A 12460-nucleotide genomic window follows, 5' to 3' on the forward strand; every position below is an offset into this window, starting at 1 on the left:
CCCAAATGGTTCCCTGGCCACTCCACCTCCTTTCCCTCAGTTTTCCTCTCTGCCAGAATCTTCCAGAGCCCCTGTCCACATGCTACTCTGGATTCCAGAGCACAGGGATGCACAGCAACATGGAATGTAATTCCTCCCTGTACTGTACTTGACAGTCTGAGGGTGCAGGGTTAGAGGAGGCATAGGTCCCTTGTCAGCTCTATGTATCCAAGCACTTTGGGCTATAGCTATGCACATGGCTTCAGAGATGGAATAATGTTCCCCTACAAAGGGCACTCACCTGCTTTAAGAATCTGAGGAAGGCACAGATAGGCTCATTGACATCTTTTGCTCAGAAGGTGTGAAATCTTGGGCAGGTCTCTGTACCTCTCTGAGACTCACTTTCTACCTTGGAGACATGAGGATACTTAGTTAGATATGGTTACAGAATTAAAAGGGATCACATGTAGACAGAGCACAGAACAGGCCTGGAACCATCACAAGCTCAGTCAATGCTCTTCTCTCCTCTTCCTCAAAAACATACCCTAAGGCCCTTAGATAAGATCTTTTGTGCTGAATTCACTGAGCTAGAAAACTAAGCCCTTAATTAGAAGAAATAGGCTTAATTCCAAGAAAACTTAGGGACAGCTTAGGAAGAGTTCTGGGGCTATGGTAGCAGAGATAAGGGAAAGTTTGAAAAAGGTAGAAGCAGGGCTCCAGACCATTCACCATGTCCCTCTGCTGGCTGTGTACAAAGTCTGTGATCAGGTGGCCTCAGAGCCAAGACCTACTCCACACCTGCCTCTTTCCTCAGGAGCCCATACCTTTATCTATGCTATGAAATCCAGCTTCTTAAAATGAGGACGTTGGCTGGACACTAGTGGCTCATGCCTATAAGCCTACCTACGCAGGAGACTGAGATCTGAGGGTTGTAATTCAAGCCAGTCAAGGAAAGAAAGACTGTGAGACTACTATCTCTTATTAACCACCAAAAAAGCCAGAAGTAGAACTATGACTAGAGTGGTAGAGTGCTAACCTTGAGCAAAAGAAGCTCAGAGACAGACGGCACCCAGGCCCTGAGTTCAAGTACCAGGACTGGTACACACAACACACACACACACACACACACACACACACACACACACACACGAGCTAGATCACCTCTTTTTACCTTTACCAACCTTTCTGTTTCTGAATTGACAATCCCACAAAGATAAACTCATGCTCCACACTTTCTCTATCCCCTCCTTCAGAACACAGGCAGAAGAATCAGAACATAGAGGAGGGCAGAGGCTGGGACTGCATTATGCGAAATTAATTAGCTCTAATCTTCTGCCACAGCAGGGCCTTGAAGAAAGAGGCTTTTGTTGAAATCTGACATTTGGCAGGAAGTCCCCCTCACCAACTCTCCTCCAGTAGAGATCATGAGTCAAAAGCTCTGATTGCAGCCCCGACTCTCACATCCAGTGGTGCTGCAGCTTCCTTTCCATATTCTCTGACCAACTTCTTGATTTTTACAGGAAGGAAATGTGCCCCAGATGTTGGTCAGTAAATGGAGGGTTTTTATCTGTTTTTATAAATGGATGCCAATAATTCCCAGCCCCTGCCCCCCCCCACCAAACAAAGGAGTAAAAATCAAAAGTAGAAACACAGCCAATTTCTATCAGGAAAACAAAGGTTTCCTGTCAATGGAAGCCCCTCTCTATGTGGGTGGGGAGCCTCACAGCCTATAAGAGCACAAATCTCCATTCCCATTCGTGCAGTAGTGTTTGCCTCAGCAAACCTACTATGCACAGAAGAGGTGTTTTGCCTAGTGCTTCATCATCTGGGTGCATAGTAAGTATACCGGCAGGAACCAGCGGTGAGTGTGATGAGTCTCCATTCGCCAATGCCTGTGACACTGGTAGTCCCACCGTGGTCAATTGAAAGCTGCCAACAGTTTTCTTCCACAATTTTTTAAACAATCAATTTGTCAACTTCCTGGATATTTAAAAATCAGCACTGGAAGGTTTTTTAAGACAAAAGGCAAGTTCTTCAGGCTCCTCACTGAGTATTCTTGCTGCAGAACCTCCCTGCCCACTGCATTAGGAATTAGCTTAGCAAGGATAACCTCCTAGAGGGGGGATCTTGGGGAGGTGGCTCAGTGGTGCAGTACTTACCTGGTATGAACAATGAGGTCCTAAGTTCCAGCCCCAGCAGTGACACAATGAGAGAGAGAAGACATAATGAAAAAATTCTATCTGGATGATTGGAAACAGGAGTAGGACTTCTGACATGGGATTTCAGACATGTACTACTTTCTTCCATGTCAGAATTTTCCCACATGTCCTATGAGTACATATTACTTTCATAATCTGAACATGTCTAGTAAATTAACATCATTTTTAACAAGCCAGGTGCCAGTGGCTCATGCCTCTAATCCTAGCTACTCAGGAGCCAGAGAAGATCTGAGAATTATGGTTCCAAGCTAGTCTAAACCTAAGACTTATATCTCCAATTAACCAGCAAAAAGCTGGAAGTGGAGGTATGGCTTAAGTGGTAGAGCACCAGCCTTGAGTGAAAAAAAAGAAAGCTAAGGGACAGCACTCAGGCCCCAAGTTCAAGGGCTAATACTGGCATTTTTAAATCTAATTAAATTATTTTAGCAAGTTTACCAGAACGATTTGTGATCATGCCCTTGCCTAATTTTAACCACTCTACCCCTCTGGGGTAAGGAGTGTGTGTTTGTGTGTTTTGCACTGCAGAATAGTGCAAGTGCACCTAAACATTTACCTGAACCAGTGCCATCCTACCTGGAGGACAAATTCATCCTCTCCTTGTCAAGATTCCAAAAGACCTGCTCTGGCAAATCAACATTTCCTTTGGTTATCAAATGACCTTGCTTCCAGGTGTGCTGGGGTGGAAACAGATGGCTTCATTGAACCAGAAATGATTGTTCCTTCTTTCAAGAACCTAAGAGTCAGAAGTTTCCATCTCCTTCCCCCAAAGAGGAATTCTGTCCTGTCTTATTTCCCCAAGATAGAGTCCAGGGCTCTTACCTCAGCTCTGGGAGAGAACCAGGACAAAGGGCTGAAGACAGGTTCATCTCAGCTGGGCTTCTCTCTGGGCTGCTGGTGGTGCTGCAAAGCCATGCACAACTGGCTCTACCCCTGCCTACAGGGGAAAAACAATAAAGCTGTGGGCTGAGCCTTCTACCAGAAACACTTACATTAATAAAAGCAGGGGGTTGAGCACCCAAGCTCCTCCCATCCGAGCTCCTCCCATCCCTAGTCACCCTGGCCACTTGAGAACCAACCCCTCTCACAACCACAGCCTTAGACTGAAGGACAGCCCCTTTTCCTGGGCCCAAAGGGGCCCTGTGTTCACCCACAACCAGCCCTTCTGGGGCTAGGCAATCAGAGTAAGCTACAGCTTAAGCAAAGCAAACTCTACTTCTGCCACTGAATCCTGACGCTACTCTATTGGTCTTAAGAAAAGCCAGGTAAAAATTTTGCAGGTCCAGCCCAACTCTTGTGTTTAGGTAAGGCTTGCTGAATTGTTGATTTCACCTTTTCCCTTTGACCTAGAATGTGTTGTTTATGCTGTTATGAACACAAATGCAATTTCTTGCTCATTCTGGAGACATTTTCACTGAGCCCAAATTTTCAGTCTGTACACTTAATATGTGATGGGTGGATAGTGCTTGTTTTGAAAGTAATTGTTTATTATTGTTTTTCCTCGTGCCAAAGGAATGCAAGTTCTTTTAATACATTTTTAACAAGGTAATATAGGTAAAAGAAAAGTCACTCATTCTTTTGTTTGTTATTTTTACTTTCTATTGAATAGAATAGGAATATATATACCATATACACACAGCTCAAAGAATTATTGCAAAATAGGAACATTTTTGTCATTTGGTTAACTACTCCAGAAACAAAATATTATCACTGCTCCCTAAAAACCTACCTCAGATTTAGTCCCTGTCACTAGCTCTTCATCAAAACTAGCCACTATCCACCTGCAATCCTAGTTACTCAAGAAGCAAGTAGCTGGGTGATTGAGGCTCAAAGCAGAGACTCCACCTCCAAAATCACCAATAAAAAAACAGGGCTGGAGGTGTGGCTCAAGTGGTAGAGTACCAGCCAAGAAAGTATGAGGCCCTGAGCAAAAAAATAAAATAAAAATCTACTCTCCTACCTTCTCCAGTCCAATATTGGTCATCCCTACTCTTAATTCCACATATATAGAACCATACTATTTGTTTTGTTGTTGACTGTTCTTGTCAACATTAAAAGATTCATTTAGAGAATCATCTGCAGCTGACATTCATTGCTACTAAGTTACCCACTCTTTCTCTACTCAACGGAAGTTACAGAGAACAAATACTTCCTGGTTTTGTTTTCCTTTGTTGTTATCTAGATTTTTATAAAGATACGAAAAAGCAGCTAGGTGTGTTGGTTCACACCTGTAATCCCAGTTTCTTTAGGGGCAGAGATGAGAAAAGTGGAATTTTGAGGCCAAATTAGGCTAAAGTTAGTAAAGACAACTCCCCCCACCCCACTCCACCCCACCCCACTCCCACCATCTTATAAGCCTATAATAGTGAATGCCTGTGAGCCCTACTGCAAGGATGGAATACAAAGAAGGATCCAACCCTGAAACTGGCTCTAGACAAAATGTTAAAATCCTATCTACAAAATAACAAAAGCAAAAAGATCTAAAGGTTCAAGTAGTAGAGCACAGGCGTGTGTGCATGCATACATGTGTGGGCTTCCACACACTATCAGTCAGGTATTAAAATGCCAGACATGGTTTACTATGTGTCATTAAGAAGCAGGTTTCTGCAGTATCTTTGAATGGTCTACAATATGTATGTACTGGTGAGTCCCTGTGATCCATGAATGATATCTAGACAGATGTACGATCATGTGTACACACCCCCTAAAGGCTAGGCACTTGTTATCATCCACTCTTCCCATTTTCATTACAAAAAGTGTCCACAACTTTAAGACATCATCTTAGGAATCAAATTGCTGGGTCAAAGAGCTTGCAAATTTTTCACGTTTTGAATAGTGGTGGCATAGGAATTCCTCCCAGTAGGCATTTCTCCAACACTTCCCTTGTCCCCACACCCATGCCCTCACTCACCACGGTGACATTTCTAGTAGAAAGGAGTGCCCAATTCCAGAAATCTTAACTTGTGGTTTTCCACACTCAGCTGAGATCCAGTCTAAGATAAGATCTGTGATGCAAAACGGCCTTTCAGCCTGGGGAGGGAGCCAGCCCGCCGGAGAAAAAGGAAGAAACCCTCTGAAGGAAGGAGATAGAGTGGTTGAAATCCAAGAAGGGGGGTGGGCGGGGGTGGCAAGTGAAAGAAAGCCTTTGAAACCAAGAGAAGCAGGAGTCGTTCTGTGATTGGCTGAGGGGGGAGGGAATGAAAAGAAAAGCCAAGCTGATCTTACCACTAGACAGGGTGGAAATGTCAAGGACTCATAAAGATTCAGAGCAAAACAAAGCAAACAGCAGACATCAGGTGAGATGGAAAAAGAGAAAGTTGCCAAGGTCTCAATCACTTTGCCATTGTCTATAATTAATGTCAACAAATCACTAGGAGCACAGTTAACTGTGAGGATGGGAGAGGAGTCAGGGATAGGTTCTGCCTGCACACAGGCTGCTGGTGACCAGCAGGGACTGTGACTAAGTAAAGACCATTCTATTTGTTTTGGGGTTTTTTTTGCCAGTCCTAGGGCTTGAACCCAGGGCCTGAGCACTGTCCCTGGCTTCTTTTTGCTCAAGGCTAGCACTCTGCCACTTGAGCCACAGCGCCACTTCCGGCTTTTTCTATATATGTGGTGCTGAGGAATAGAACACATGTTTCATGTATACGAGGCGAGCACTTTACCGCTAGGCCATATTCCCAGCCCAAGTAAGGACCATTCTACCAACAGAAACAGAAGCTCCTGAGAACAAGGGCCTGGGGTTGAGGGTTTCTCTTGGGCTGCTGGTTCACCTTAAGCTAATCAGGAAGGAAGACCTCTGTGCTCCATCTCTTTGTAGCCAGACTGTATCTCTCCTTTTACTCCAAGCCAAGCCTTCATGAAGTGAGATTAAAAATTCACTTGGGACTCTGTCTAGACTCTGCCTAGATTTCTTTGGCCCTAGAACCAAGGCAAAGACCTTGGAGCCCCAAATTTCTTATTTTTTGATTGTTTGTTTATGTGTGCATGTGCATATATGAATGTCTCAAACTCAGGGCCTGGGCGCTGTCCCATAGCTTTTTCCCTCAAAGCTGGTGCTCTACCACTTGACCCACAGATCCACTAGAGTTAAGAGTCTAGAGACTTTTCTGTCTGAGCTGGCTTGCAACCATGATCCTCAGGTCTCAGCCTCCTGAGTAGCTAGGACTGCAGACATGAGCCACTGATGCCTGGCCCAAGTCTCCTGTCATCCCTTCCCATACTATCCCCCAACTTTTCCTCCCATCCCTACCCAAAAGTTGTATAATTCATTTTAACATAGTGTCTAGTGATTATCACTGCTGCATTTGTTCACCCTTTGTCCCTCCATTTCCTTTTATTCTTCAACATGTACACAAAGCATTATTGCTGATGCTTCCTGTGCTCCCTTAGGAACATAGCACTCATAGTTTGCCAGACTGACCTCAACATTACTGAACTAAGCAAGTCATTCTATCTGGTTAACTTTTGCCTACCCCACCTCTCACACCAAGGTCTGCCCTAGTCTACTAAGGTAGAACTTGAAATAAGACAGCTGGACCTATGAGAATCTTTTTCATACTGGCAAAGACTGGTAGATCCTAGTACAAGGTAAGGGTGGCTCTGTGACAAAAATGACATGCCAAACTCAAGCCATGGGATTGTAGGACCTTGTAGAAGGAGGGAAGGTAGCCTTTTAAAAGGCCCAAGCAGAGGTCAGAAGAGGCAGATATGCTTGGTGATTCCAGCAGCTGGGAGGCACATGGATTCCTACTTTTGAGCCTGTTTAATTTTCTTGTGTGGACCAGCTAGGACAGTACTGAGCTCAGGCCTCAGTTTCTCCTACTCATACAAAAGTTTAGTTTAAATTATCTCTGGATACTGGAGGATAAAAAGGGTTGTGAGTGACACTCGAGCGGCTTCTTTGATGAAGCACTTAGGTCTTCTACTGTGGTTTGATTAAGAGACAACTATCAGCCAGGACCAAACAGATCGCTACAGTAAAGCTGCATGATTTATTTCTAATGTAAATTCTAAGATTTCCTATGAAATGATTATGTATAAATTCCTTCTGTTGCCTGTTCTGCATGACACAGTCAGCTGATCACAAGTCCCCTTCTAAATCCCCCTCCCCAACCTATATACACAGGTGCTTCTTTGGTGGTTTTCATGCAGCTCCCAGTTAATCCACATCACCACCACTGACCCTTGTGACCTCCTGATCCCTCAAGGGTCACTGCACTTGACATTTGGATTTAGGTTTTGCTTGTCTTCTGAGACCCAGTGACCAAGGTGTTACTCAACTCTGTCCTTGAACTCAGGACCTGTTCTCTGCTTAATTCTCCTGCCACGGCTGCTCTGCCCCTCCCCCCGCCACCTATCTGTCTGTCATAAACTCATCCAATCCCCTTGCTCTCTACCCTCATCTCCAGAAGTATCCAAAAGACAGAGCAAGTAACCCTAGGAAAAAGAAAGGTTACAGGGCCCTCCTAAACCCCTTCTTTCCACTACTGTTTCCTCCAGGTGCCCAAGGGTAAGGTAATGACCAGTCTGCTGGGATTTCCTGAGTACTTCAAAGACCGGAGAACTCAAAAAGAGCCAGACATGGTAGCTCATGCCTATAACCCTAATTATTTAGGGTGCTGAGATCTAAGGAACACAGTTCAAAGCCAGCCTGGAAAGAAATATCTATAAAACTCTTTTTTTTTGGCCAGTCGTGGGCCTTGGACTCAGGGCCTGAGCACTGTCCCTGGCTTCTTCCCGCTCAAGGCTAGCACTCTGCCACTTGAGCCACAGCGCCGCTTCTGGCCGTTTTCTGTATATGTGGTGCTGGGGAATCGAACCTAGGGCCTCGTGTATCCGGGGCAGGCACTCTTGCCACTAGGCTATATCCCCAGCCCCTATAAAACTCTTATTTACAATTAACCAGTAAAAAGCCAGAGGTAGAGGTATGGCTCAAGAGGTAGAATGCCTGCCTTGAACAGAAAAAAGCCAAGTGAGAATGAAAAGCCCTGATTTCAAGCCCCAGTAATAATACCAAAATAAAGGAAGGAAGGAAGGAAGGAAGGAAGGAAGGAAGGAAGGAAGGAAGGAAGGAAGAAAGGAAGGAAGGAAGGAAGGAAGGGAGAGACGAACCCAAGAAGTTCATGGCCCAGCTGCACAAAGCAGTCTATTCAAAGTCAAGATAGAAGGACTGGCCTGTTACAGGGCTGAGGTTCTGGCCAGATCAGGAACCTGGCATCAGTGAGCAATTGCTATCAGGTTCACAAGAGTCTTAAGGTAAAGAATAATTCTGTTAACTTTGGATTCATTGTTCCACATCACTTAGGATGTGAGCAATCATTCTGCTTGGATTGGGCTATGGAAGTAAATTAGCTGAGAGCTTTTACAAATCCAATGTACATAAAACATTCCAGATCCGGGTCTCGTCAAACTTGCTGAGCACTGCAATCAAATCAGATGACACTGCACCCAAAATACAACAAGAACTTCTGCTAAAATCAGGAACCTCCCAGAGTATTTCAAGCCTCCTTTGCCCAATCAGGGCTTACATCCCCACAACCCCTTCATCTGTGAGGCTTGGATGCAACACTATGGGTTTCCTGTCTTAGGCCAAGTGTGTTCATTTGGGGGGGGGGGGGTAATTTTAGCAATTACTAAGTGCCAGGCACCTTAGCTAGTAAATTGTTTTTTTATTCCTCACATAATCCTATAAGACCAGGAGTGTTTTTCTTTTCCATTTTCAGATGAGGAGAGTAGAGTTTTAGCAATTATTGCAAGCACACAGCTGGAAAACAAGTAAGCCAGAATTCCACAGACAATCCTGTTCCCAGGGGCCTTTGTTCCCTCCAATGTTCGAATAAAACTAGGGCACGATACCTCAGTCAAGAGCTGAAATTAAATTTGAGTTGAGGAATGAAAACAGGAATGGTTACTGACAAAGGGAGAAATGGCATATGAATTCATTTGCAGAAGAAATTAATTTATAGAAGCAAGGAAGGAAAGCTCATGGACAACTGCCTTATAAAAACTCTCCAAAGGAGTATCTGACTGTGGTCAAGGAGCTTGCTACGGCAGCCATGCAGGTGACATTGGGCCTGTTTTAGTGCCACTCTGGGTATTGGATACTCCTCGGCCACCCTTTCTGTATGTGTGTGTCCATACTGGGAACTCAGTCTTTCACTCTCACTTAGCTTTTTGGCTCACAACTGATTCGCTACCAGTTGAGCCTTGCCTCTACTTCATGCTTTTGGGTAGATAACTAAAGATAGTCTCTCAGATTTGTCTGCCCAGGCTGGCTTTGAACCTCTGTTTCTCAGATCTCAGCCTCCTGAGCAGCTAAGAATATAGGCCTAAACCACTTGCACTTAGACTCAGCCACCTTTGTGTTTCTTGTTTGTTTGTTTTTTTGTTTTTTTGTAGGTCTTGGGGCTTGAACTCTGGGCATAGGCGCTGTCCTTGAGCTCTTCATCTCAAGCTAGCACTCTTACCACTTGCACCAAAGTGCCACTTTCAGTTTTCTGCTGGTTAATTAGAGATAAGAATCTCTAGGACTTTCCTACTGCTACCTTTTTTTTTTCAACTGCCAACTTCAGATCTCAGCCTCCTGAGTAGCTAGGATTACAGGCGTAAAACAGGGGCACTCGGCTCAGCCATCTTTTAATCTAAGGAACCCTTGCGCTCAACTGTTCAAGTCCAGCAACACTGCCCAGCTTAGAAGAAGAAACAATAGCCTCACTTAGCTGTCCATATTGTTCATTTCTGCTGCCCAAAAGCAATGACTTTCGACTATCTTCAACTTCCATAATATCTCACTATCTATAAATACCATGCTCATATGGCTCTCTTCTCAGTGTTAAGTAATAGTCATTTACTTCTTTACCACAGAAAGTAAAGATGGACCACCCCACACACTTCTCCTTCCCACATTCTCCTAATAGATTTATATAGGTTTTATTAAGTCAACAACAAAACTGAACATTATCATGAGCAGGCAAATATTCATGTTCACAGTCAGGCCAAGTTCATGCCCTCTTGTCAACTCCGGAGTCTGTTAATACCTCATTAGGGCCTTTAGTTTTCTATGTATCACTAATTCAGCCCCAACATTCCAACACAAGTATCAAGCTGCTATCACAATAAGCAAATTACCATCATGCAATTAGTGCTTTTTGTTTGTTTTTAATTTTTTAAAGTCCTCCCTTCTAGAACCTTCTCTCCTTATACTACAGCCTGAACTGGTAGCCTTATGGGCTGTTTAGGAGACCTCACTTCTTTTCTCCTCTTTACTCCTTGGTAAATTATCTGTTTCTTGGAGGAACAGATGCATAGTAGCTGCCTAAAAAAAAAAAAAAAAAGCTTTAAGGGAGGTAAAATAATTGAGACCTTGCCTATCTAAGCATGCCATCATTCCACCCACACATTTGATTTGTAATTTGTCTGGATAGAATGTTTCCATTGGAAATAATATGCTCCCAGAACTTTGTTGTCTGAAAACTATTGTGTGGCCGTAGGAATCAAATGGCTAGTGTCCAGAAGGTTTCTCTTCTCACAAAGAATCTGTGTTGATTTTTTGTGTTTTGTCTGTTTTCTACATAGAAATGTGGCTTTTGTGGTTGACTGGTTGGTTGTTTAGCTGGTTGGTTTGCAGTGACCTACCAATCCGGGGTAGAAGCTTTGATCCAATGCATGCCTTTTATCTGTGTGTGGCCCAGGTGTTCCAGTGGGCTGTTCAGTTTAGAAGTCCATATCTTTCTGTCCTCAAAATTTATCTTGTATTATTTATATGGATCTTTTCTATTCTCTCCTCGTCCTCTTCCTTCTCCTCCTCTTTCTTCTTCTTCCTCTCCTTTTCCTTCTCCTATTCATTTTTCTTCTTCTTTTTAGGTAGTAGGATATAAACTCAGGGCCTGGGTACTGTTCCTTAGCTTTTTCACTCAAGGCTGATGCTCTCCCACTTTAATCACTCCTCCACTTCTGGTTTTTGTCATGGTTAATTAAAGATGAGAGTCTTGCCTGGATCAAACCCAGATCCTCAAGTCTCAGCCTCCTGAGTAGTTAGGATTGCAGAAGTGAGCCACTTGCACCAGACTTCTCTTTTCCTGTAAGTCATATTATACATAAGTTGGACTTCTTACAATCACCTCTTCTTACTTTCATTTCTTTTTCTCTCCTGTTTGACTTTCTGCGAGTTTTATTCAACTTTGTATTCCAAATCTTTAGTGATTTATTTCTGCTATCGTACTTTCATTTCTAAGAGCTCTATCTTGTTCGCCAAACACTCCTTTCTGTGGTATATTTCTCTTACTAATACAGTCCTTCTTTTGTTGAGACTAGCACTTATAGTCTTTGTGAAGTTTTCTTCTGCTCTCTATATTGTCTTTAGGTTTTGTGAGGATTTTATGTTGGTAGTCTTTATTGGTTTCTGTCTTTCTTCCTCTCAACCTTTGTCCTTTGGTTTGAGAGAGGAAGAGGGGTTGTATGCTGGTACTGGGGCTGGAACTTAGGGCCTCCTGCTCTTGCTTGGTTTCTTTGCTCAGGATGGTTCTCTAGCCCTTGAGCCACATCTCCACTTCAAGCTTTTTGGTGGTTAATTGGATAGGAGTTCTATAGTCTTTTCTGCCTGGGGTGGCTTTGAACCTCAATCCTTAGATCTTAGCATCTTGTGTAGCTAGGATTATAAGTGTGAGGCACCAGGGCCTGTTTTTGTTTGTTTATTTGCTTATTTTGTTGTTGTTTCTTAACTTAAAAGGGGACACACTACAGAATCCAGCTGAAGACTGTGTATGCCAGAGCAATATATTAAAAGAATGAACACATCTTAGGGGTGAATGAGACAACTCATTTGTTTATTTTATTTAGAGAAGTCCATATATCAGTATCTATGGGGCTTGTCTCTTGAGCTGTTGAGTTTGTGCAGGCTCCTCTAATATGACACCTAGGGAATGTGGAGCATGACCCTACCTTTCCAGTTCTGTGTGAATAAAGCAGAGAAAGAGGTATGTATCACTGTGGAGTTTGTAGACCTTCCCTCCCTCCATCTGCCTGCCTCAGCTTGGCCTGCTGGGCTAATCTTAATCAGCCCTGAACATTTAATATGTTCCTGGGAAGATCATTCAAAAGTAGGAGTTACTGAGAAAGAAAGTTTTTTTTAATTGCATAGTTCTAGATAGATTCTCACCTCAGCTCATCATCAAATGACTTAAGATTAAAACTTAAAATTAAAACTTAATTTCCACAGATTTTTCAGACTTGGAACGTGCAGGTATCGTGATGTCAGTATGCAC

General features: G+C 43.5%; 1 protein-coding gene across 5 annotated transcripts in view; it reads right to left on the bottom strand.

Annotated features, from left to right (window-relative positions):
• The window catches only part of St6gal1 (ST6 beta-galactoside alpha-2,6-sialyltransferase 1), a 122002-nt gene that overhangs the window by 84434 nt on the left and 25108 nt on the right, over positions 1-12460 (bottom strand). Inside the window, exons 1-3 of one of the 5 annotated variants that reach the window (XM_048346983.1) lie at positions 8369-8372; positions 3018-3132; positions 2139-2158 (exon numbers count right to left, since the gene is read on the bottom strand). The exons of 1 other annotated variant lie outside the window; for it this stretch is intronic. The gene's annotated coding sequence lies outside the window, so the exon portion shown is untranslated. Of the gene's footprint in view, positions 1-280; positions 513-2138; positions 2159-3017; positions 3771-8368; positions 8373-12460 lie in introns of those variants that run through there. 3 more of the 5 variants (XM_048346982.1, XM_048346980.1, XM_048346984.1) reach the window with 3 other exon arrangements.

This window comes from Perognathus longimembris, chromosome 5, assembly GCF_023159225.1.
Source record: "Perognathus longimembris pacificus isolate PPM17 chromosome 5, ASM2315922v1, whole genome shotgun sequence".
In the NCBI taxonomy this organism is placed as follows: domain Eukaryota; kingdom Metazoa; phylum Chordata; class Mammalia; order Rodentia; family Heteromyidae; genus Perognathus; species Perognathus longimembris.